The 26,225-nt window shown below is 36.2% G+C and overlaps 13 non-coding genes across 13 annotated transcripts; all 13 read right to left on the bottom strand.

The window, feature by feature from the left end:
* Nucleotides 1-3,373: 3,373 nt before the first annotated feature.
* TRNAF-GAA (transfer RNA phenylalanine (anticodon GAA)) lies at nt 3,374-3,446 on the bottom strand. The gene has a single exon. It is a non-coding gene; the product is annotated as a tRNA-Phe (tRNA).
* Nucleotides 3,447-3,924: 478 nt separating this feature from the next.
* TRNAF-GAA (transfer RNA phenylalanine (anticodon GAA)) lies at nt 3,925-3,997 on the bottom strand. The gene has a single exon. It is a non-coding gene; the product is annotated as a tRNA-Phe (tRNA).
* A 1,896-nt stretch (nt 3,998-5,893) lies between these two features.
* Nucleotides 5,894-5,966, bottom strand: TRNAF-GAA (transfer RNA phenylalanine (anticodon GAA)). Its single transcript has one exon. It is a non-coding gene; the product is annotated as a tRNA-Phe (tRNA).
* Nucleotides 5,967-6,444: 478 nt separating this feature from the next.
* Nucleotides 6,445-6,517, bottom strand: TRNAL-UAA (transfer RNA leucine (anticodon UAA)). Its single transcript has one exon. It is a non-coding gene; the product is annotated as a tRNA-Leu (tRNA).
* A 478-nt stretch (nt 6,518-6,995) lies between these two features.
* TRNAF-GAA (transfer RNA phenylalanine (anticodon GAA)) lies at nt 6,996-7,068 on the bottom strand. Its single transcript has one exon. It is a non-coding gene; the product is annotated as a tRNA-Phe (tRNA).
* Nucleotides 7,069-7,546: 478 nt separating this feature from the next.
* TRNAL-UAA (transfer RNA leucine (anticodon UAA)) lies at nt 7,547-7,619 on the bottom strand. The gene has a single exon. It is a non-coding gene; the product is annotated as a tRNA-Leu (tRNA).
* A 478-nt stretch (nt 7,620-8,097) lies between these two features.
* On the bottom strand, nt 8,098-8,170 carry TRNAF-GAA (transfer RNA phenylalanine (anticodon GAA)). Its single transcript has one exon. It is a non-coding gene; the product is annotated as a tRNA-Phe (tRNA).
* A 2,454-nt stretch (nt 8,171-10,624) lies between these two features.
* Nucleotides 10,625-10,697, bottom strand: TRNAF-GAA (transfer RNA phenylalanine (anticodon GAA)). The gene has a single exon. It is a non-coding gene; the product is annotated as a tRNA-Phe (tRNA).
* Nucleotides 10,698-11,726: 1,029 nt separating this feature from the next.
* Nucleotides 11,727-11,799, bottom strand: TRNAF-GAA (transfer RNA phenylalanine (anticodon GAA)). Its single transcript has one exon. It is a non-coding gene; the product is annotated as a tRNA-Phe (tRNA).
* A 2,457-nt stretch (nt 11,800-14,256) lies between these two features.
* Nucleotides 14,257-14,329, bottom strand: TRNAF-GAA (transfer RNA phenylalanine (anticodon GAA)). The gene has a single exon. It is a non-coding gene; the product is annotated as a tRNA-Phe (tRNA).
* Nucleotides 14,330-15,358: 1,029 nt separating this feature from the next.
* TRNAF-GAA (transfer RNA phenylalanine (anticodon GAA)) lies at nt 15,359-15,431 on the bottom strand. Its single transcript has one exon. It is a non-coding gene; the product is annotated as a tRNA-Phe (tRNA).
* A 1,029-nt stretch (nt 15,432-16,460) lies between these two features.
* On the bottom strand, nt 16,461-16,533 carry TRNAL-CAA (transfer RNA leucine (anticodon CAA)). The gene has a single exon. It is a non-coding gene; the product is annotated as a tRNA-Leu (tRNA).
* Nucleotides 16,534-17,562: 1,029 nt separating this feature from the next.
* On the bottom strand, nt 17,563-17,635 carry TRNAL-CAA (transfer RNA leucine (anticodon CAA)). Its single transcript has one exon. It is a non-coding gene; the product is annotated as a tRNA-Leu (tRNA).
* Between the last annotated feature and the right edge of the window lie 8,590 nt (nt 17,636-26,225).

Genomic DNA, 26,225 nt, shown 5'->3' with positions numbered 1-26,225 from the left:
AAGAACATGACATAATAGTCGGGTCCAAAAATAACAAATCATATACTTGTCATCACAGAATTACTAAATCTCGACTTGCAAATGAATCCGGAAAGAAAAGGAACAACAATTTCAGCAACATCAACAAGAACATGATATAGTCATCCAGATCAAGAACAAAGCACTTCTTGGACATGTCATCACAACAGTACTAAATGAGGCACCCTTGTCCAAGCCTCAACAAGTGCAAGATTCATATCTCAGCTCTTCGATTAACACTGGAGAAAACAAGAACAATAACAACAAGAACAAGAACACGAACAATAGATAGAACAAGAGCAAGAACATCACCAAACATACTCAACAAGAACATGTTGAGGAACATAACATAGATATAGGACCATATCATCATAGCACCCCATTACATATGTGAGCATGTACAAGACTCAGCCATATACATGTTACAAGACTCTCAAATGAAGACATTTGAAAAATAAGATGACAAACATACTCAACAAGAACATGTTGAGGAAGATAACAAATAAAACATCATATCATCATAATGCCCCCTTACCATATGTGAACATGTACAAGACTGAACCATATTTTTGTACAAGACTCTCAAATGAATGCATTTGAAAAACAAGACAAATGAAGAGCAGGAACAACAACAAACATGCTCAACAAGAACATGTTGAGGAAGATAATATATAAATAGCATCGTATAATCACAACACCCCCTTACCGTAATGAGCATGTACAAGACTCAAGCATATTTCTATACAAGACTCTCAAATGAGCACATTTGAAAAACCAGACATAACAAGAACATTTAGAAACAAAATCAACAAGAATATACCTCTTCTCGAATAGTTGAAACTTCTCAATAAATATGTGGTAGAGTCACAAGTTTTTTGCCCACAACTTGTTGTAGATCATGCAACAAAACCCACAGTAGGAGGAGAACTAGATTTTTTGTTGTTTGAAGAGGTTGTTGCATGTTTGTTGTAGAAGGGTCACAGCAAGGACATCAAACAGAGGTTGTATGAACATAACGAGCAAAGGTGACAGGGTGAGCAAAGAATCCCTGATACACCGTAGACGAATCACAACAAGAACAAAGAGCAGAGATCTCTTGTTTGCTCTGGATGATGAGACACAACAAGCAACAACGATTAGAGATGGTGGGGACATAGTAAGCAGAGAGCGTCTTGAGGTTGCAAAAGGGTCAAAGCGAACACAGAACGTGGTTGTTGCCTGGAGGCACAGACGATCTAAAGTGTCACCACAACTTGAACACCTGTGAATGCAAGAGAAACAAAGAGAAATTTGAGAGAGATGGAGATCTGAGAGAGAGACAGACAGACAGAGACACAAACACAGATCATAGAGAGGGAGAGACAGATCTGAGAGAGGGAGAGACAGATTTGAGAGAGAGAGAGAGAGAGAGAGAGAGAGAGAGATCGATCTTAGAGAGGGAGAGATAGAGAGATAGATCTGAGAGAGGGAGAGACAGATTTGAGAGAGAGAGAGAGAGTGAGTGAGAGTAACTTGAACATCCACTTACGTGAGGTAGGAGAGAGAGAGAGATAGAGATACTCACTCACTCACTCACCTTCAAAAATTAAAGATATTTTATATGTTTACCTCAACATATGCACCTTCCACCTCAAGTGGAATTTATTACACATGGGACACTAGGAAAGAGATGTAACACTGGAAGGATGTGTGGGTTTATTGTTATTTTAAATTTTGAGCCCATTAAATGTGACTTTTATTTTTTTAATAAGTGATCATAAAATTTTTAGTCACTTCTTTCGGGATTTATTTTAAATTATAGTGTTTTTCTCTTCATCAAAATAGTACTAAAATTTTGGCCAAAAGGTGAACCAATAGTACTAAAATTTTGGCCAAAAGTTGGTACACCGTAGTTGGCTTTCACCCTTCATTCGTAGAATTCTTGTCATATAATGTATTCAAATATATCTCTCGAAAATGTTTGTTACCTTTTGCGGTGAACATGGATCAAACACGTGACCTACAGATCTTCAGTCTAATGTTCTCCCAATTGAGCAATCCCCGCAACTTCCCATCAAATACTGTCTATATGGTTTAAAAACTATATTCTCGAATAAGTGTGGATTAAAGTTGAGCTATCAACTAGAGATCAACATGAACGTGTATTGAATAATAATGTTCACATATTCAATCTCACGTTCTCCCGACTTATATATCCCTGCAACTTGCGTGTGTATATATTTCCAACTATTTTGAGTTAATAAACAAATATCTCGAAGGATTGTCCATTAATGTTTCATTGTAGGGTAGAGATTAAGATTATGTTTACTTGTAGTTGTGTAGTTGATTAATTGAATAAAGTTTAATATGTAGTCGCATTGATTCCCCCTTAAACATTGCACACAAGATGGAATTAGCATGAAATATGACCATATTATCAACGCAAAGAACAACACATGTCAACATTAACATGAGGTTCATACGTCCATTTCATTTGTAGAATTCTTGTCAAATAATGTCTTCAAATATATCTCACGAAAATGTTTATTACTTTTTGCGGTGAACATGGATCGAACACGTAACCTTCAGATCTTTAGTCGGACGCTCTCCAACTGAGCTATCCCCGCAACTTCCCATTCGATATTGTCTAGATGGTTCTATAACAATATTCTCGAACATGGAATTAGCATGAAACATGACCATAATCTCAACGAAGAGAACAAAACATGTCAACATTAACATAAGGTTTATATGTTCATTTCATTCGTACAATTCTTGTCAAATAAGTTAATCAAATATGTCTCTCGAATATGTTTGTTACATTTTGCGGTGAACGTGGATCGAACACGTGACCTTCACATATTCAGTCTGACTCTCACCCAACTGAGCTATACCCGTAACTTCCTAGCACATGCTGTCTATATGGTTCAGAAACAATATTCTCGAATAACTGTGGACTACAGTTCAGCGATCATCTAGACATCAACATTAACGTGTATTGAACAACGATGTTCAGATATTTAATCTCATGTTATCGCAACTTATATATCCTTGCAACTTGCGATTGTATATATTTCCACCTATTTTGAGTAAATAAACAAAATTCTTGACTAACTGTGCATTAATGTTTCATTATCAAGTAGACATTGGGATTACGTGTAGTTGTGGATGTGTAGTTGATTAATTTAATTAACGTTTAATATTTCCCCCTTGAACTTTGTGCTCAAGATGGAATTAGCATGAACTATGACCATATTCTGAACGAAAAAACCAACACATGTCAACATTAACATGAGGTTTATATGTTCATTTCATTCGTAGAATTCTTGTCAAATAATATATTCAAATATGTCTCTCGAAAATGTTTGTTATTTTTTGCGGTGAACATGGATCGAACACGTGACCTTCAGATCTTCAGTCTAACGCTCTCCCAACTGAGCTATCCCCGCGACTTCCCATCAAATCCTGACTATATGGTTCAGAAACAATATTCTCGAATAACTGTGGACTAAAGTTCAGTGATCAATTAGAGATCAACATTAACGTGTATTGAACAATGATGTTCAGATATTTAGTCTCACGTTCTCCCAAGTTATATATCTCTACAACTTGCGAGTGTATGTATTTCCACCTATTTTTAGTTAATAAGTAAAAATCTCTAAGGACTGTGCATTAATGTTTCATTATCAAGTAGACATTACGATTACGTTTAGTTGTGGTTGTCTAGTTGATTAATTGAATTAACGTTTAATATTTCCCCCTTGAACTTTGCGCTCAAGATGGAATTAGCATGAAATATGACGATATTGTGCACGAAAAAATCAACACATGTCAACATTAACATGAGGTTTATATGTTCATTTCATTCGTAGAATTCTTGTCAAATAATCTATTCAAATATGTCTCTCGAAAATGTTTATTATTTTTTGCGGTGAACGTGGATCGAACACGTGACCTTCAGATCTTCAGTCTAACGTTCTCCCAACTGAGCTATCCCCGCGACTACCCATCAAATGCTCACTATATGGATCAGAAACAATATTCTCGAATAACTGTGGACTAAAGTTGATCGATCAACTAGAGATCAACTTTAACGTGTATTGAACAATGATGTTCAGAGATTTAGTCTCACGTTCTCCCAAATTATATATCCCTACAACTTGCGATTGTATATATTTCCCCCTATTTTGAGTTAATAAACAAAATTCTTGAATGACTGTGCATTAATGTTTCATTATCAAGTACATATTAGGATTACTTTTAGTTCTGGTTGTCTAGTTGATTAATTGAATTAACGTTTAATATTTCCCCCTTGAACTTTGCGCTCAAGATGGAATTAGCATGAAATATGACGATATTGTGCACGAAAAAATCAACACATGTCAACATTAACATGAGGTTTGTATGTTCATTTCATTCGTAGAATTCGTGTCAAATAATATATTCAAATATGTGTCTCGAAAAACTTTTTGCGGTAAACGTGGATCGAACACGTGACCTTCATATCTTCAGTCTAACGCTCTCCCAACTGAGCTATCCCCGCCACTTCCCATCAAATACTGACTATATGCTTCAGAAACAATATTCTCGAATAACTGTGGACTAAAGTTGAGCGATCATTTAGAGATCAACATTAACGTGTATTGAACAATGATGTTCAGATATTTAGTCTCACGTTCTCCCAAATTATATATCCCTACAACTTGCGATTGTATATATTTCCACCTACTTTGAGTTAATAAACAAAATTCTTGAATGAATGTGCATTAATGTTTCATTATCAAGTAGACATTAGGATTACGTTTAGGTAAGGTTGTGTAGTTGATTAATTGAATTAACGTTTAATATTTCCCCCCTGAACTTTGCGCTCAAGATAGAATTAACATGAAATATGACGATATTATGAATGAAAAAATCAACACATGTCAACATTAACATCAGGCTTATATGTTCATTTCATTCGTAGAATTCTTGTCAAATAATCTATTCAAATATGTCTCTTCTCTCGAATTATATATCCCTACAACTTGCGAGTGTATATATTTCCACCTGTTTTGAGTTAATAAACAAAATTCCTCAATGACTGTGTATTAATGTTTCATTATCAAGTAGACATTAGGATTACTTTTAGTTAAGCTTGTCTAGTTGATTAATTGAATTAACGTTTAATATTTCCCCGTTGAACTTTGCGCTCAAGATGGAATTACCATGAAATATGACGATATTGTGAAAGAATAAATCAACACATGTCAACATTAACATGAGGTTTATATGTTCATTTCATTCATAGAATTGTTGTCAAATAATATATTCAAATATGTGTCTCGAAAATGTTTGTTATTTTCTGCGGTGAACGTCAATCGAACACGTGACCTTAAGATCTTCAGTCTAACGCTCTCCCAACTGAGCTATCCCCGCCACTTCCCATCAAATACTGACTATATGCTTTAGAAACAATATTCTCGAATAACTGTGGACTAAAGTTGAGCGATCAATTAGAGATCAACATTAACGTGTATTGAACAATGATGTTTAGATATTTAGTCTCACGTTCTCCCAAATTATATGTTCCTACAACTTGCGATTGTATATATTTCCACCTATTTTGAGTTAATAAACAAAATTCTTGAATGACTATGCATTAATGTTTCATTATCAAGTAGACATTAGGATTACGTTTAGTTAAGGTTGTCTAGTTGTTTAATTTAATTAACGTTTAATATTTCCCCCTCGAACTTTGCGCTGAAGAGGGAATTAGCATGAAATATGACGATATTGTGAACGAAAAAATCAACACATGTCAACATTAACATGAGGTTTATATGTTCATTTCATTCATAGAATTGTTGTCAAATAATATATTCAACTATGTGTCTCGAAAATGTTTATCATTTTCTGCGGTGAACGTCAATCGAACACGTGACCTTTAGATCTTCAGTCTAACGCTCTCCCAACTGAGCTATCCCCGCGACTTCCCATCAAATGTTGTCTATATGATTCAGAAACAATATTCTCGACTAACTGTGGACTAAAGTTGAGCGATCAACTAGAGATCAACATTAACGTGTATTGAACAATCATTTTAAAATATTTAATTTCACGTTCTCTCGAATTATATATCCCTATAACTTGTGATTGTATATATTTCCACCTATTTTAAGTTAATAAATAAAACTATTGAATGACTCTAAATTAATATTTCATTATCAAGTAGACATTAGGATTACTTTTAGTTCTGGTTGTCCAGTTGATTAATTGAATTAACGTTTAATATTTCCCCCTTGAACATTGCGCTCAAGATAGAATTACCATGAAATATGATGATATTGTGAGCGAAAAAATCACCACATATAAACATTAACATGAGGTTTATATGTTCATTTCATTCGTAGACTTCGAGTCAAATAATCTTTTCAGATATGTCTCTCGAAAATGTTTGTTATTTTTTGCGGTGAACGTCAATCGAACACGTGACCTTCAGATCTTAAGTCTAACGCTCTCCCAACTGAGCTATCCCCGCGACTTCCCATCAAATACTGACTATATGGTTCAAAAACCATATTCTCGAATAACTGTGGACTAAAGTTCAGCGATCAATTAGAGATCAACATTAACGTGTATTGAACAATGATGTTCAGATATTTAGTCTCACGTTCTCCCAAATTATATATCCCTACAACTTGTGATTGTATATATTTCCACATATTCTTAGTTAATAAACAAAATTCTTGAATGACTGTGCATTAATGTTTCATTATCAAGCAGACATTAGGATTACGTTTAGTTAAGGTTGTCTAGTTGATTAATTGAATTAACGTTTAATATTTCCCCCTTGAACTTAGCGCTCAAGATGGAATTAGCATGAAATATGACGATATTGTGCACGAAAAAATCAACACATGTGAACATTAACATGAGGTTTATATGTTCATTTCATTCGTAGAATTCTTGTCAAATAATCTATTCAAATATGTCTCTCGAAAATGTTTATTATTTTTTGCGGTGAACGTGGATCGAACACGTGACCTTCAGATCTTCAGTCTAACGCTCTCCCAACTGAGCTATCCCCGCGACTTCCCATCAAATGTTGTCTATATGATTCAGAAACAATATTCTCGACTAACTGTGGACTAAAGTTGAGCGATCAACTAGAGATCAACATTAACGTGTATTGAACAATCATTTTAAAATATTTAATTTCACGTTCTCTCGAATTATATATCCCTATAACTTGTGATTGTATATATTTCCACCTATTTTAAGTTAATAAATAAAACTATTGAATGACTCTAAATTAATATTTCATTATCAAGTAGACATTAGGATTACTTTTAGTTCTGGTTGTCCAGTTGATTAATTGAATTAACGTTTAATATTTCCCCCTTGAACTTTGCGCTCAAGATAGAATTACCATGAAATATGATGATATTGTGAGCGAAAAAATCACCACATATAAACATTAACATGAGGTTTATATGTTCATTTCATTCGTAGACTTCGAGTCAAATAATCTTTTCAGATATGTCTCTCGAAAATGTTTGTTATTTTTTGCGGTGAACGTCAATCGAACACGTGACCTTCAGATCTTAAGTCTAACGCTCTCCCAACTGAGCTATCCCCGCGACTTCCCATCAAATACTGACTATATGGTTCAAAAACCATATTCTCGAATAACTGTGGACTAAAGTTCAGCGATCAATTAGAGATCAACATTAACGTGTATTGAACAATGATGTTCAGATATTTAGTCTCACGTTCTCCCAAATTATATATCCCTACAACTTGTGATTGTATATATTTCCACATATTCTTAGTTAATAAACAAAATTCTTGAATGACTGTGCATTAATGTCTCATTATCAAGCAGACATTAGGATTACGTTTAGTTAAGGTTGTCTAGTTGATTAATTGAATTAACGTTTAATATTTCCCCCTTGAACTTAGCGCTCAAGATGGAATTAGCATGAAATATGACGATATTTTGCACGAAAAAATCAACACATGTCAACATTAACATGAGGTTTATATGTTCATTTCATTCGTAGAATTCTTGTCAAATAATCTATTCAAATATGTCTCTCGAAAATGTTTTTTATTTTTTGCGGTGAACGTGGATCGAACACGTGACCTTCAGATCTTCAGTCTAACGCTCTCCCAACTGAGCTATCCCCGCGACTATCCATCAAATGCTCACTATATGGTTCAGAAACAATATTCTCGAATAACTGTGGACTAAAGTTGAGCGATCAACTAGACATCAACAATAACGTGTATTGAACAGTGATGTTCAGAGATTTAGTCTCACGTTCTCCCAAATTATATATCCCTACAACTTGCAATTGTATATATTTCCCCCTATTTTGAGTTAATAAACAAAATTCTTGAATGACTGTGCATTAATGTTTCATTATCAAGTACATATTAGGATTACTTTTAGTTAAGGTTGTCTAGTTGATTAATTGAATTAACGTTTAATATTTCCCCCTTGAACTTTGCGCTCAAGATGGAATTAGCATGAAATATGACGATATTGTGAACGAAAAAATCAACACATGTCAACATTAACATGAGGTTTATATGTTCATTTCATTCGTAGAATTCTCATCAAATAATCGATTCAAATATGTCTCTCGAAAATGTTTATTATTTTTTGCGGTGAACGTGGATCGAACACGTGACCTTAAGATCTTCAGTCTAACGCTCTCCCAACAGAGCTATCCCCGCGACTACCCATCAAATGCTGACTATATGGTTCAGAAACAATATTCTCGAATAACTGTGGACTAAAGTTGAGCGATCAACTAGACATCAACATTAACGTGTATTGAACAATGATGTTCAGATATTTAGTCTCACGTTCTCCCAAATTATATATCCCTACAACTTGCGATTCTATATATTTCCCCCTATTTTGAGTTAATAAACAAAATTCTTGAATGACTGTGCATTAATGTTTCATTATCAAGTACATATTAGGATTACTTTTAGTTCTGGTTGTCTAGTTGATTAATTGAATTAACGTTTAATATTTCCCCCTTGAACTTTGCGCTCAAGATGGAATTACCATGAAATATGACGATATTGTGAACGAAAAAATCAACACATGTCAACATTAACATGAGGTTTATATGTTCATTTCATTCGTAGAATTCTCATCAAATAATCGATTCAAATATGTCTCTCGAAAATGTTTATTATTTTTTGCGGTGAACGTGGATCGAACACGTGACCTTCAGATCTTCCGTCTAACGTTCTCCCAACTGAGCTATCCCCGCGACTACCCATCAAATGCTGACTATATGGTTCAGAAACAATATTCTCGAATAACTGTGGACTAAAGTTGAGCGATCAACTAGACATCAACATTAACGTGTATTGAACAATGATGTTTAGAGATTTAGTCTCACGTTCTCCCAAATTATATATCCTTACAACTTGCGATTGTATATATTCCCACCTTTTTTCAGTTAATAACAAAATTCTTGAATGAATGTGCATTAATGTTTCATTATCAAGTAGACATTAGGATTACGTGTAGGTAAGGTTGTGTAGTTGATTAATTGAATTAACGTTTAATATTTCCCCCTTGAACTTGCCGCTCAAGATAGAATTAACATGAAATATGACGATATTATGAATGAAAAAATCAACAGATGTCAACATTAACATCAGGCTTATATGTTCATTTCATTCGTAGAATTCTTGTCAAATAATCTATTCAAATATGTCTCTTCTCTCGAATTATATATCCCTACAACCTTCGAGTGTATATATTTCCACCTGTTTTGAGTTAATAAACAAAATTCCTCAATGACTGTGTATTAATGTTTCATTATCAAGTAGACATTAGGATTACTTTTAGTTAAGGTTGTCTAGTTGATTAATTGAATTAACGTTTAATATTTCCCCCTTGAACTTTGCGCTCAAGATGGAATTACCATGAAATATGACGATATTGTGAAAGAATAAATCAACACATGTCAACATTAACATGAGGTTTATATGTTCATTTCATTCATAGAATTGTTGTCAAATAATATATTCAAATATGTGTCTCGAAAATGTTTGTTATTTTCTGCGGTGAACGTCAATCGAACACGTGACCTTAAGATCTTCAGTCTAACGCTCTCCCAATTGAGCTATCCCCGCCACTTCCCATCAAATACTGACTATATGCTTTAGAAACAATATTCTCGAATAACTGTGGACTAAAGTTGAGCGATCAATTAGAGATCAACATTAACGTGTATTGAACAATGATGTTTATATATTTAGTCTCACGTTCTCCCAAATTATATGTTCCTACAACTTGCGATTGTATATATTTCCACCTATTTTGAGTTAATAAACAAAATTCTTGAATGACTGTGCATTAATGTTTCATTATCAAGTAGACATTAGGATTACGTTTAGTTAAGGTTGTCTAGTTGTTTAATTTAATTAATGTTTAATATTTCCCCCTCGAACTTTGCGCTGAAGATGGAATTAGCATGAAATATGACGATATTGTGAACGAAAAAATCAACTCATGTCAACATTAACATGAGGTTTATATGTTCATTTCATTCATAGAATTGTTGTCAAATAATATATTCAAATATGTGTCTCGAAAATGTTTATTATTTTCTGCGGTGAACGTCAATCGAACACGTGACCTTCAGATCTTCAGTCTAACGCTCTCCCAACTGAGCTATCCCCGCGACTTCCCATCAAATACTGACTATATGGTTCAAAACCAATATTCTCGAATAACTGTGGACTAAAGTTCAGCGATCAATTAGAGATCAACATTAACGTGTATTGAACAATGATGTTCAGATATTTAGTCTCACGTTCTCCCAAATTATATATCCCTACAACTTGTGATTGTATATATTTCCACATATTCTGAGTTAATAAACAAAATTCTTGAATGACTGTGCATTAATGTTTCATTATCAAGCAGACATTAGGATTACGTTTAGTTAAGGTTGTCTAGTTGATTAATTGAATTAACGTTTAATATTTCCCCCTTGAACTTAGCGCTCAAGATGGAATTAGCATGAAATATGACGATATTGTGCACGAAAAAATCAACACATGTGAACATTAACATGAGGTTTATATGTTCATTTCATTCGTAGAATTCTTGTCAAATAATCTATTCAAATATGTCTCTCGAAAATGTTTATTATTTTTTGCGGTGAACGTGGATCGAACACGTGACCTTCAGATCTTCAGTCTAACGCTCTCCCAACTGAGCTATATCCGCGACTACCCATCAAATGCTGACTATATGGTTCAGAAACAATATTCTCGAATAACTGTGGACTAAAGTTGAGCGATCAACTAGAGATCAACTTTAACGTGTATTGAACAGTGATGTTCAGAGATTTAGTCTCACGTTCTCCCAAATTATATATCCCTACAACTTGCGATTGTATATATTTCCCCCTAGTTTGAGTTAATAAACAAAATTCTTGAATGACTGTGCATTAATGTTTCATTATAAAGTACATATTAGGATTACTTTTAGTTCTGGTTGTCTAGTTAATTAATTGAATTAACGTTTAATATTTCCCCCTTGAACTTTGCGCTCAAGATGGAATTAGCATGAAATATGACGATATTGTGCACGAAAAAATCAACACATGTCAACATTAACATGAGGTTTAATTGTTCATTTCATTCGTAGAATTCTTGTTAAATAATCTATTCAAATATGTCTCTCGAAAATGTTTATTATTTTTTGCGGTGAACGTGGATCGAACACGTGACCTTCAGATCTTCAGTCTAACGCTCTCCCAACTGAGCTATCCCCGCGACTACCCATCAAATGCTCACTATATGGTTCAGAAACAATATTCTCGAATAACTGTGGACTAAAGTTGAGCGATCAACTAGAGATCAACTTTAACGTGTATTGAACAGTGATGTTCAGATATTTAGTCTCACGTTCTCCCAAATTATATATCCCTACAACTTGCGATTGTATATATTTCCCCCTATTTTGAGTTAATAAACAAAATTCTTGAATGACTGTGCATTAATGTTTCATTATCAAGTACATATTAGGATTACTTTTAGTTCTGGTTGTCTAGTTGATTAATTGAATTAACGTTTAATATTTCCCCCTTGAACTTTGCGCTCTACATGGAATTAGCATGAAATATGACGATATTTTGCACGAAAAAATCAACACATGTCAACATTAACATGAGGTTTATATGTTCATTTCATTCGTAGAATTCTCATCAAATAATCGATTCAAATATGTCTCTCGAAAATGTTTATTATTTTTTGCGGTGAACGTGGATCGATATATTCCCACCTTTTTTCAATTAATAAACAAAATTCTTGAATGTCTGTGCATTAATGTTTCATTATCAAGTAGACATTAGGATTACGTTTAGTTAAGGTTGTCTAGTTGTTTAATTGAATTAACGTTTAATATTTCCCCTCGAACTATGCGCTGAAGATGGAATTAGCATGAAATATGACGATATTGTGAAAGAAAAAATCAACACATGTCAACATTAACATGAGGTTTATATGTTCATTTCATTCATAGAATTGTTGTCAAATAATATATTCAAATATGTGTCTCGAAAATGTTTATTATTTTCTACGGTGAACGTCAATCGAACACGTAACCTTCAGATCTTCAGTCTAACGCTCTCCCAACTGAGCTATCCCTGTGACTTCCCAGCAAATGTTGTGTATATGATTCAGAAACAATATTCTCGAATAACTGTGGACTAAAGTTGAGCGATCAACTAGAGATCAACATTAACGTGTATTGAACAATGATTTTAAAATATTTAATTTCACGTTCTCTCGAATTATATATCCCTATAACTTGTGAGTGTATATATTTCCACCTATTTTAAGTTAATAAATAAAATTATTGAATGACTCTACATTAATATTTCATTATCAAGTAGACATTAGGATTACTTTTAGTTCTGGTTGTCCAGTTGATTAATTGAATTAACGTTTAATATTTCCCCCTTGAACTTTGCGCTCAAGATGGAATTAGCATGAAATATGACGATATTGTGAACGAAAATATCGTCACATGTCAACATTAACATGAGGTATGTATGTTCATTTCATTCGTAGAATTCGTGTCAAATAATATATTCAAATATGTGTCTCGAAAATGTTTGTTATTTTCTGCGGTGAACGTCAATCGAACACGTGACCTTCAGATCTTCAGTCTAACGCTCTCCCAACTGAGCTATCCCGCGACTTCCCATCAAATACTGACTATATGGTTCAGAAACAATATTCTCGAATAACTGTGGACTAAAGTTCAGCGATCAATTAGAGATCAACATTAACGTGTACTGAACAATGATGATCAGATATTCAGTCGCACGTTCTCCCAAATTATATATCCCTACAACTTGTGATTGTATATATTTCCTCATATTTTTAGTTAATAAACAAAATTCTTGAATGACTGTGCATTAATGTTTCATTATCAAGCAGACATTAGGATTACGTTTAGTTAAGGTTGTCTAGTTGATTAATTGAATTAACGTTTAGTATTTCCCCTTTGAACTTTGCGCTCAAGATGGAATTAGCATGAAATATGACGATATTGTGAACGAAAAAATCAACACATGTCAACATTAACATGAGGTTTATATGTTCATTTCATTCCTAGAATTGTTGTCAAATAATATATTCAAACATGTGTCTCGAAAATGTTTATTATTTTCTGCGGTGAACGTCAATCGAACACGTGACCTTCACATCTTCAGTCTAACTCTCTCCCAACTGAGCTATGCCCGCGATTCCCCATCAAATACTGACTATATATGGTTCAGAAACAATATTCTCGAATAACTATGGACTAAAGTTGAGCGATCAATTAGAGATCAACATTAACGTGTATTGAACAATGATGTTCAGATATTTAGTCTCACGTTCTCCCAAATTATATATCCCTATTACTTTCGATTGTATATATTTCCACCTATTTTGAGTTAATAAACAAAATTCTTGAATGACTGTGCATTAATGTTTCATTATCAAGCAGACGTTAGGATTACGTTTAGTTAAGGTTGTCTAGTTGATTAATTGAATTAACGTTTAATATTTCCCCCTTGGACTTTGCGCTCAAGATAGAATTAGCATGAAATATTACGATATTGTGAACGAAAAAATCAACACATGTCCACATTAACATGAGGCTTATATGCTCATTTCATTCGTAGAATTCTTATCAAATAATCTATTTAAATATGTCTCTCGAAAAATTTTATTATTTTTTGCGGTGAACGTGGATCGAACACGTGACCTTCAGAACTTCAATCTAACGCTCTCCCAATTGAGCTATCCCCGCAACTTCCCATCAAATGCTTTCTATATGGTTCAGAAACAATATTCTCGAATAACTGTGGACCAAACTTGAGCGATCAACTAGAGATCAACATTAACGTGTATTGAACAATGATTTTCAAATATTTCATTTCACGTTCTCTCCAATTATATATCCCTACAATTTGTGAGTGTATATATTTCCACCTATTTTGAGTTAATAAACAAAATTCTTGAATGACTGTGCATTAATGTTTCATTATCAAGTAGACATTAGGATTACGTTTAGTTGTGGTTGTGTAGTTGATTAATTGAATTAACGTTTAATATTTCCCCCTTGAACTTTGCGCTCAAGATAGAATTAGCTTGAAATATGACGATATTGTGAACGAATAAATCAACATATGTCAGCATTAACATGAGGTTTATATGTTAATTTCCATCGTAGAATTCTTGTCAAATAATCTATTCAAATATGTCTTTCGAAAATGTTTATTATTCTTTTCGGTGAACGTGGATCGAACACGTCACCTTCAAATCTTCAGTCTAACGCTCTCCCAACTGAGCTATCCCCGCGACTTCCCATCAAATGTTGTCTATATGATTCAGAAACAACATTCTCGAATAACTGTGGACTAAAGTTGAATGATCAACTAGAGATCAACATTAACATGTATTGAACAATGATGTTCAAATATTTAATTTCACGTTCTCTCAAATTATATATCCCTACAACTTGCGAGTGTATATATTTCCACCTATTTCGAGTTAATAAACAAAATTCGTGAATGACTGTGCATTAATGTTTCATTATCAAGCAGACATTAGGATTAGTTTTAGTTGTGGTTGTCTAGTTGATTAATTAAATTAAAGTTTAATATTTCCCCCTTGAACTTTGCGCTCAAGATGGAATTAGCGTGAAATATGACCATATTGTGAACGAATAAATCAACACATGTCAACATTAACATGAGGTTTATATGTTCATTTCATTCGCAGAATTCTTGTCAAATAATCTTTTTAGAAATGTCTCTCGAAAATGTTTATTATTTTTTGCGGTGAACGTGGATCGAACACGTGACCTTTAGATCTTCAGTCTAATGCTCTCCGAACTGAGCTATCCCCGCGACTTCCCATCAAATGTTGTCTATATGGTTTAGAAACAATATTCTCGAACAACTGTGGACTAAAGTTGAGCGATCAACTAGAGATCAACATTAACGTGTATTGGACAATGATGTTCAGATATTTAATCTCACGTTCTCCCAAGTTATATATCCTTGCTACTTGCGATTGTATATATTTCCACCTATTTTCAGTTAATAAGTAAAAATATCTAATGACTGTGCATTAATGTTTCATTATCAAGTAGACATTACGATTACGTTTAGTTGTGGTTGTCTAGTTGATTAATTGAATTAACGTTGAAAATTTCCCCCTTGAACTTTGCTCTAAAGATGGAATTAGCATGAAATATGACCATATTGTGAACAAAAAAATCAACACATGTCAATATTAACATGAGGTTTATATGTTCATTTCATTGGTAGAATTCTTGTCAAATAATATATTCAAATATGTCTCGCAAAAATGTTTGTTATTTTTTGCGGTGAACGTGGATCGAACATGTGACCTTCACGTCTTGAATGTAACGTTCTCCCAACTGAGCTATCCCCGCAGCTTCCCATCAAATACTGACTATATGGTTCAAAAACAATATTCATGAATAACTGTGGACTACAGTTTAGCGATCTACTAGAAATCAACATTAACGTGTATTGAACAATGATGTTCAGATATTTAATCTCACGTTTTCGCAAATTATATATCTCTACAACTTGCGAGTGTATGTATTTCCACCTATTTTTAGTTAATAAGTAAAAATCTCTAATGACTGTGCATTAATGTTTCATTATCAAGTAGACATTACGATTACGTTTAGTTGTGGTTGTCTAGTTGATTAATTGAATTAACGTTGAATATTTCCCCCTTGAACTTTGCGCTCAAGATGGAATTAGCATGAAATATGACCATATTGTGAACAAAAAAATCAACACATGTCAATATTAACATGAGGTTTATATGTTCATTTCATTTGTAGAATTCTTGTCAAATAATATATTCAAATATGTCTCTCTAAAATTTTTGTTATTTTTTGCGTTGAACGTGGATCGAACACGTGACCTTCACATCTTGAATGTAACACTCTCCCAACTGAGCTATCCCCGCAACTTCCCATCAAATACTGACTAGATGGTTCAGAAACAATATTCATGAATAACTGTGGACTACAGTTTAGCGATCTACTAGAAATCAACATTAACGTGTATTGAACAATGATGTTCAGATATTTAATCTCACGTTTTCGAAAATTATATATCTCTACAACTTGCGAGTGTATGTATTTCCACCTATTTTTAGTTAATAAGTAAAAATCTCTAAGGACTGTGCATTAATGTTTCATTATCAAGTAGACATTACGATTACGTTTAGTTGTGGTTGTCTAGTTGATTAATTGAATTAACGTTGAATATTTCCCCCTTGAACTTTGCGCTCAAGATGGAATTAGCATGAAATATGACCATATTGTGAACAAAAAAATCAACACATGCCAATATTAACATGAGGTTTATATGTTCATTTCATTTGTAGAATTCTTGTCAAATAATATATTCAAATATGTCTCTCAAAAATGTTTGTTATTTTTTGCGGTGAACGTGGATCGAACACGTGACCTTCACATCTTGAATGTAACGCTCTCCCAACTGAGTTATCCCCACAACTTCCCATCAAATACTGACTAGATGGTTCAGAAACAATATTCATGAATAACTGTGGACTACAGTTTAGCGATCTACTAGAAATCAACATTAACGTGTATTGAACAATGATGTTCAGATATTTAATCTCACGTTTTCGCAAATTATATATCTCTACAACTTGCGAGTGTATGTATTTCCACCTATTTTTTGTTAATAAGTAAAAATCTCTAATGACTGTGCATTAATGTTTCATTATCAAGTAGACATTACGATTACGTTTAGTTGTGGTTGTCTAGTTGATTAATTGAATTAACGTTGAATATTTCCCCCTTGAACTTTGCGCTCAAGATGGAATTTGCATGAAATATGACGATATTGTGAACAAAAAAATCAACACATGCCAATATTAACATGAGGTTTATATGTTCATTTCATTTGTAGAATTCTTGTCAAATAACATATTCAAATATGTCTCTCAAAAATGTTTGTTATTTTTTGCGGTGAACGTGGATCGAACACGTGACCTTCACATCTTGAATGTAACGCTCTCCCAACTGAGCTATTCCCGCAACTTCCCATCAAATACTGACTATATGGTTCAGAAACAATATTCATGAATAACTGTGGACTACAGTTTAGCGATCTACTAGAAATCAACATTAACGTGTATTGAACAATGATGTTCAGATATTTAATCTTACGTTTTCGCAAATTATATATCTCTACAACTTGCGAGTGTATGTATTTCCACCTATTTTTAGTTAATAAGTAAAAATCTCTAATGACTGTGCATTAATGTTTCGCTATCAAGTAGATATTAGAATTACGTTTAGTTGTGGTTGTATAGTTGATTTATTGTATTAAGATTTAATATCTAGTGGTATAGATTTCCCCTTAAACATTGTGCTCAAATTGAATTAGCATGAAACATGACCATATTGTCTACGAAAAGAACAATAGATGGTGATATTACTATGATTTTTTGTATGTTCATTTTGTTCGTAGAATTCTTGTCAAAGAATGTATTTAAATATGTCTCTCGAAAATGTTTGTTACCTTTTGCGATGAACGTGGATCAAACACGTGACCTTCAAATCTTCACTCTGACTCTCTCCCAACTGAGCTATCTCCGTAACTTCCCAGCAAATGCTGTCTATATGGTTCTAAAACTATATTCTCGAATAATTGTGGATTAAAGTTGAGCGATCAACTAGAGATCAAAATGAGCGTGTATTGAACAATGATGTTCTGTCGGAGGAAGATTTGACTATTTGGAAAGTAAACAGTTGAAGACTAATGGAAAACCGACTATTCAGAAATTTGTTATTTGAAGAGTCGAAAATTGTGAGTCGACTGTTTAAGAATTTGACTTTTATTATTATGGTCATAATAATGATGATGTTAGGAAACAGGTCTCTCCGGATGGGGAGAGAGAGGAGCCGAGTTGATGAGGGACTTGGCGGATGCCTAAACCGGAATTGTGTATATAGCCAACTCGGTAGACTATACTTGAAAATAGTCTAAGTGTGCGCCCTATGAGGGCTACGTATGTAAATAGCCAGAAAAGTTGTGTAAGTATAGATGCAACTAGGGCAAAGTTTAACTATGTAGTAGTGAATAGAAGTTGTAAAACGCAAGAGAGCGTGAGAGAGAGAAGTGTGAGTCGCGCCATAGATGTGTGTGTAACAACAAACACGAAGAGCCTTGTGCGGCTGATGCACTCGTGAGAGAGTGTTGTAATTATCTCTGTATTGTATATCCACTATTTGTATAGTGAAGTTCTATTCACCCGTGGTTTTCCCCGTTTTAGGTTTTCCACGTAAATCTCTGTGTACATCTGTTTATCTTGTCTTTCTTGGCCTATTTCTATGATTCGTATCTGAGCGCGTAGTTCGTTCATTGTGATTTATATTCCGCAACGTTTTCTCAACAAACTAGTATCAGAGCTTGAGGTGCAAGCATGGAAGGAGGTGTTAGCGGTTTCCCAGGTATGATAGTTCTAAACTCTCAGAACTATGTTGATTGGAAGATAAAGATGGAAGACCTTCTCATAGTTAAAGACCTGTACGAGCCAATCGACAGAGCAGAAATACCCAGGGGGGTATTGGAGTTGGACTGGAAGCTTCTGAATAGGAAGGCGGTGACCACAATCCGACACGAATGCCCACGAGATGTGGCAGAAGTTGTCGGGTCTGTACGAGAGGAAGAACGTGCTAAACAGAAGCTCGCTAATGAGAAAAATCGTAGGGCTGAAATACAGAGACGGTGAGAGCATCATTGAACACATCAGCACATTCATGGGGTATGTGAATCAACGTGCAGCGACCAAGTTTCCCCTGGATGACGCAATGCAGGCCATCTTGCTGATGTGCACACTACCGAAAACTTGGGAGAACCTGGTGGTTACTCTCAGCACCTCCTATCAAGAAGAGAACTTGTCTTTACAGATGGTCAAGACAAGCATCCTAAATGAGGAGGCAAGGAGGAAAGACAAAGCAGTCCTTTCCCAAACGGAGTCGAATCAGACTCAACATATGGACAGAGGAAGGGACCGGTGAAGAAGAAGTCCGCAGCGAACAAACAAATCCCACGCCAGATCAAAGTCTAGAGGTAAACCTGTGTGCTTTTATTGCGGAAAACCTAGACACTTCCAAAAGGACTGCCGACACATGAGAAAAGATAAGTCTGTCGGAAACAATGTCAAACCCCGGAAGATTCCGGATGACAAGAACACTTCAGCCATTGCTACGAGCAATGAAGAACTCATGTTTATTTGTGAACAGACGAGTGCAAATCTTGCGAGTGAAGATTGCACGTGGGTGATCGACTCTGGCCCATCCTTCCATATTACTCTGTCGAGAGAGTATTTCTCAACTTACATAGTTGGGGATCATGGCTATGTAAAGATGGGTGATAGTGGAGAGTGCAAGATAACCAAAGTCGGAAGTGTATGCTTAACGACATTGATAGGGTGTCGACTAACATTGAAGGATGTTCGACAAGTCCCCGATATCATATTGAATCTTATATCGACTGGAAGGCTTGACGACGAAGGCTACAGTGGTAGCTTTGGGAATGGCAAGTGGAAGTTCTGCCGAGGAAATCTTATAGTGGCCCGAGCACAGAAAGAAGGCACATTGTACATGATGCATGCCCGACTGTACAAATCGGAAGTAAACGTGGCAGCCGACTCGGCAGGGGAGATATGGCATAAGAGGCTAGGCCACATGAGTGACAAGGGAATGCACCTGTTAGCCGACCAGAAACTTCTACCAGAACTCAAGGAAGTACACCTGGAGAAGTGTGTCGACTGCTTAGCCGGAAAGCAGAATAGGGCGGCATTCCACTCGAGACCACCGAGGAGAAGAGAAGCTGCATTGGAACTAGTGCACACAGATGTGTGCTATGTGGTTGCTCCATCGCATCGAGGAGGATAGTACTTTGTAACTTTCATTGACGACCATAGTCGGAAGACATGGGCCTTCATACTAAAGTCGAAGGATCAAGTACCTTCGGTTTTCAAGGAGTTACAGGCAAGAGCTGAAAGAGAGTCGGGTCAGAAACTCAAAGTTGTCCGAACAAACAACGGTGGTGAATACAAAGGGCAGTTCGAGGAATACTACAAGTGCCAAGGTATTCGGATCAAATACACAGTGCCAAAGACCCCAGAGTTGAACGGGCTTGCAAAGAGGATGAATCGAACGATCATGGAGAGAGTAAGGAGCATGCACTCTCATGCAAAACTGTCGAAATCCTATTCGGTTGAGGCGATGTACACATCTGTTTATCTGATGAACAGGTCTCCCTCAGTACCTCTAAAGGGTGATGTCCCACAGAGGGTGTGGACAGGGAAGGATGTCTCTTACCATACCAGAGGGTGTTCGGATGTTTGGCGTATATGCATGTACCAAAGGATCAGAGGTCAAAGCTCGACAGCAAGTCGAAAGCATGCATATTCATGGGATACTCGGAAGATGAGTTCGGCTATAGGTTGTGGGACTTAGTCGACAAGAAGGTAGTGAGAAGTCGGGATGTAGTCTTTCTAGAGACAAGACAATTGAAGACTGGAAGCAACAGAAGTCGGAACCGAATCCCCAGTCAACCTCGACTACCATCCACTTAAGTCCAAGTGTGTCGTCACCGGCAACTATAAGGAGACAGTTGGCCGACAAAGCCGAATCTGAGTCAGTCAACTCGGAAAGACCGATAGACTATCAGTCGGAGTCGGCAAATCTGCTAAAATCAATTGAGGAATATGAGTTGGAGTTGTCCAACCTGGAGATGCCGATTGATGAGCAGAATCTCGAGCAAAGAGAAGAGTTGGCAGAGACATCCGGAAAAGAGCCAACAGCAAGTGGATGAAGGTACCCTGTTACGGGCATGACCATATAATATCCCGTGGTAAGAATTTACCGTAGTATTCGATACACATGGATAAGTGTGACGGTTAAATGAGAGTGTAAAGAAGGAGCGGATTACTTTTAATCCTCGAGATTGAGACAACCCATTAGGCCAAGTGTGAACTTGCCTAGGGGCCTTGGGTATCGCTATAAATAGGAGGCCTAGCTACCCTCATTTGAGGATCTTGTTGACTACGTCGAGACTCTGTCTTGTGGTGGGTCAACTCTTGTAGTGAGCACGCCAGCACCAGGTACGACTCGACGCCATGACTGTGATATGGGACGCCGATCGAGGCTCGAGTCCGTCTCGATCCCTTCGCTCTGGGGTGGTCGGGTGAATCGGCACCCTTCTTTCTCTCTCTCCTTTCTATCTATTTATCTATTTTCTATCCTTATCTAATGCTTACTTTAGTCTATGTCTCTAACAGTTGGTATCCGAGCTCATTTTCTAATGTTTCTTTTGTTGTGTTTTGTGTTCTTGATTGATGGCGATCGATCTACGTGCGGTCGGCCTTCATGCAGACAAGGATCAACAAAGGAACTTCGGTAATCTTTCTTGTTTTTTCTATTCTTTCTTCTCCCAATTTAATCATGTGTATGGTTAATATGTATTTTTTTATATAGATTCAATGATGTTGTAGTGGTAATTAATTGGTTATATAAAACGTTTACATATGTGTATGAGGTCAATACCTCATTTGACGTATATTGAATATGTAATGAGTGTCGTATGCGCACGAGGTTAATACCTCAATTGCGTACTACGTTCACAAACATATGTTACGTTTGTGTATGAGGTCAATACCTCGATTCGTCGTAAATGATACGTGTTTGGTTTCGTATGCGTAAGAGGTCAATACCTCAATTGCGTATTACGATTAACCCTTATTTTTGGATGTCTCGTGTGCGTAGAGGTATATGCCTCGATTACGTATCTCGATTACGTCATTTTTGGCTATTAAATATAACGATTTGTTTAATATAGGCATATGTGGTCACGTGTGTACGCAGTTGATCGTATATATGTGATAATATACATATGTGTATATAAGTTATTACGTGATTTTAAATGGAATGTTTTCCTTTTCGGGGAAAGGATCTTGGTGGCCGTCCTCACATGTTTGTGAGAATAGCGTTGTCACCATCCCTTTTTTCAACAATTTTTTATTGTTGAAATCCCCGTTGGTGACTTCGATATTTCGTTACATAAAGAAACGCCTATAGCCATAATGATGTTGAGTACGTAGGGCTTGACCCACTTCATGTGAGGTCGCTCCTATGACACACATATCCAACATCCCTCCCTCATTACATGGATACAATGCCACCATGAGATCATTCTTACGAGAGGCATTCGTAATGACATGACCATGTGATGGGCCACGTGGGCCTACTACGAAAAGAGGGCTCATTTGGCTTGATCATTAGGTTGCACTTTGGCGTATGCCATCGTAATTACGAGACTTGAGGTTAGGTAACGTACCAACATAGTTGTAGTAAATGAGGGTGAAATAAGGACTCTTGACATATATGTTTCTTTTAAGAAAACATATATGGGCAAATGCCTCACATATCTCTTATACGCATGAAACATTAACCATTCTAGAAGAGCAACCTACTTGGTTTACTCAAGTGTTTAATGTATTTGTTCTCGAGGTCTCAAGTTCAAATATGACTAAGACCATACAACATCGTTGATCATATGACTATAACACATGTTTAGACTTAAGGTCTAAGTGCACTTCGGGGTCCTCGTAATAGGACTTAAAGAGCCGAAACCACATATGTGGGCACCAAAACATAGTTTATTGTTAACATTTTTTTTGTGTATAAACTATTCATGACGCGAACATACATGGTTGAGTCTTGGGGAGCCGCCACGAAAAAATCAATATAGAGATCAGGGAAAGACATTTATTTGTCACCCCCATGGTTTTTAAAACACCTTTGTGTTACCATAGTAACCTTATCTTGAACCTCATCTCATACGTCTAGAGGGGTATTGACGTGAGAACATGATATCGATTAATGTTTGCCCATGATAGGTTTACATCACCACATGATGTTATGTCTATTTGTTTGACCTTATCCAATTTCTTTGCCAGAAATAACCATTCAATGGCTCAAAATAACGACCCGATGTCATCCGCTCAAGCGGAAGGAACTCAAGGGAATCCTCCTAGACAAATGTCCATTGAGATGTATTTTTCGCAAATAACCCAATACCTTAGTTTCACCGCTCAACAGATGACCGAACTTCGGCAATCTCAAAGTGCTCTCGAGGCACGTGTCATTACTTTACAACGTGAGACTAATAGGCCTGATGAGCGATAAGGTGAACCATCGTTTGTCGTTAAGCCATTTACGGGAGAAAAAAAGGAAAGAACCAAAGAAGCAATCTGCACGTGGCTGGGCCGATGGGAGTCTCATTTTGAGCTCTATCCCATGCCAGATAGTACGAAGATTGCATATGTCGGTCGAAAACTAGGGGGTAAGGCCGCCGCCTGGTGGCGTGGGTTCTACTTTGGGGAAATTGCCCGATACTTGGACAGATTTTGTCACAGTTTTCAAGAGCCAATTTCTACAACCTCCCTCTCAAACCAAGGCAGCACAAGCTTTAATGAACCTCTCTAGCAAGAAGTTTTCCTCGCTAGAAGACTATGTACACCATGCTAGAACCCAAATCCAAAAATCGAGTCTAGAAGGGGACAATTGGTTAATAGCTTGTTTTGTCAATGGCATCCCCATTTCGGACTATCACTGGATAGTGCACGATAATGATCCAAAATCCTTCGAAGAGGCCATTGAAATAGTTCTTCGCTATCAACGCACTTCGAAGAAGGACCACAATAAACCCAACGATGCACCCGGGACTAAGCAGTCACAATTCGCTGGGAAACGCAAGACACCCAATGCATTCATGGATCGCGATTGTAAGCGACAACATCCTTTTTGCGTATTTTACAAAAAGGAGGGTCGTACAAAAGAGCAATGTAGAAAGTTTCAATGGAAAGAGCACGACAACAAAGCTAAAGTTGCAGACCATAAAGGTCAGATTCCTAATGTCATTCAGGTCTATACACATCATTTAAGTAATTGTCAATGTTCTTTCCCTCACTATGTATTGGGTCCCAATGATTTACTACGTGCAAACAAGTATATCAATGGATCCCCCATACAATTTTTATTTGATTCGGGAAGCTCACACAACTTTGTGAATGATCGTTTGGTTCGGATATGGGGAATCCAACCCACCGTAAGTGATCACACCTATACGGTGCACTTGGCTGATGGAAGAGTACAATACATCAACGAGGCGATTCATTCATTAGGAATTTCTATTGATACTTATATAGAGGAAGTAGACTTCCATGTAGTGAATCTTTGTACCACCGATGTAATACTGGGTTATCCCTGGTTCTATAATAAAAGCTCTTCCGTGAACTACCAGATGGGTTACCTCCTAAACGTAATATAGACCATCATATAGATATTGTACCTGGCATTGCGCCAATAAGTATACCTCCTTATCGCTTAAGTCGATCCGAAGAGGATGAGGTATCTAAGCAACTCGAGGACTATTTAGAAATGGGTTATATACATTATAGTAAATCTCCATGGGGTGCACCAGTTCTCTTGGTTAAAAAGAAAGAGGGCACATGGCGTATGTGTATTAATTATCGACGCTTGAATAAAGTGACGATCAAGAATTCGTATCCATTGCCCCGGGCTGATGATCTAATTGACCGTCTCGAAGGAGCTCGGTATTTTACGAAACTTGATCTCTGTACTGGCTACCATCAAATTTGTATAAGCGAGGAGATGTTCCTAAAATAGCATTTCGTACGCGCTATGGCCATTATGAGTTTCTGGTTATGCCTTTTGGTTTGACCAATGCTCCGGCTACATTTCAACAAGAAATGAATGACATTTTCCAGGAACAACTTGGAAAAAATTTCGTTATTTTCTTGGATGATATTTTAGTTTATAGCCGTAATTACTCCCAATTAACGACGTTGTTTACTGATCTTTTAAAAGGTCAAATGCGTAAGTCTACAAAACCTATTGTCTGGAATGCTACACTATACCTCGCCTTTAAGGAACTCAAGGACCTCGCATGCAAGGCTCCTTCACTTCTTTTACCTGATCCTTCAAACCTTTTGAGGCTGAAACCGATGCAAGTGATTATGCTATAGGTGTTGACTTATATCAAGATGGTAAACCAATAGCATTCGAGAGTAAGAAACTTGATTCTGCTCAATGTCGGTATACCGTTCAAGAAAAGGAATTATTTGCAGTTATACATGCACTCAAAACATGGCACCATTATCTTTATGGAAATCGCTTTGTGGTAACTATGGACCACGAGTCCTTGAAAATATTTTTGTGACCAACAAAACCTGAAAGGTCGTAAGGCACGATGGGTTGATCTCATCCAGGACTTTGATTTTTCCATACGATATCGTAGAGGTTCCATGAACACTGTCGCTGAGGCACTAAGTTGCATCCGTGAAGTTAACATGCTTAGCTTCACTAAAATATCATCATATCTTTATGATCACCTTCGAGGGAAGTATCCTGATGACAGTTATTTCGCAAAATACTGGGCAAGAGTTGAGTCTGGAACAGAGACCACCACATCCTCGAATGAATACTTCCACATTGCTAACGGTCTGCTCTACCGTAATGGGAAGGTTTGTGTTCCAGATTTACCCGGGGTAAAAAAGATGATTTTTTTTTAATGCCATGATGCACCCTC

Source organism: Azolla caroliniana, unplaced genomic scaffold (genome assembly GCF_043228905.1).
Source record: "Azolla caroliniana isolate FFs.n. ecotype wild unplaced genomic scaffold, voAzoCaro1.0.p SCAF_10, whole genome shotgun sequence".
In the NCBI taxonomy this organism is placed as follows: Eukaryota; Viridiplantae; Streptophyta; class Polypodiopsida; order Salviniales; family Salviniaceae; genus Azolla; species Azolla caroliniana.
Note: the sequence above shows the minus strand (reverse complement) of the source record. Positions and strands in the feature narration are given on the sequence as shown.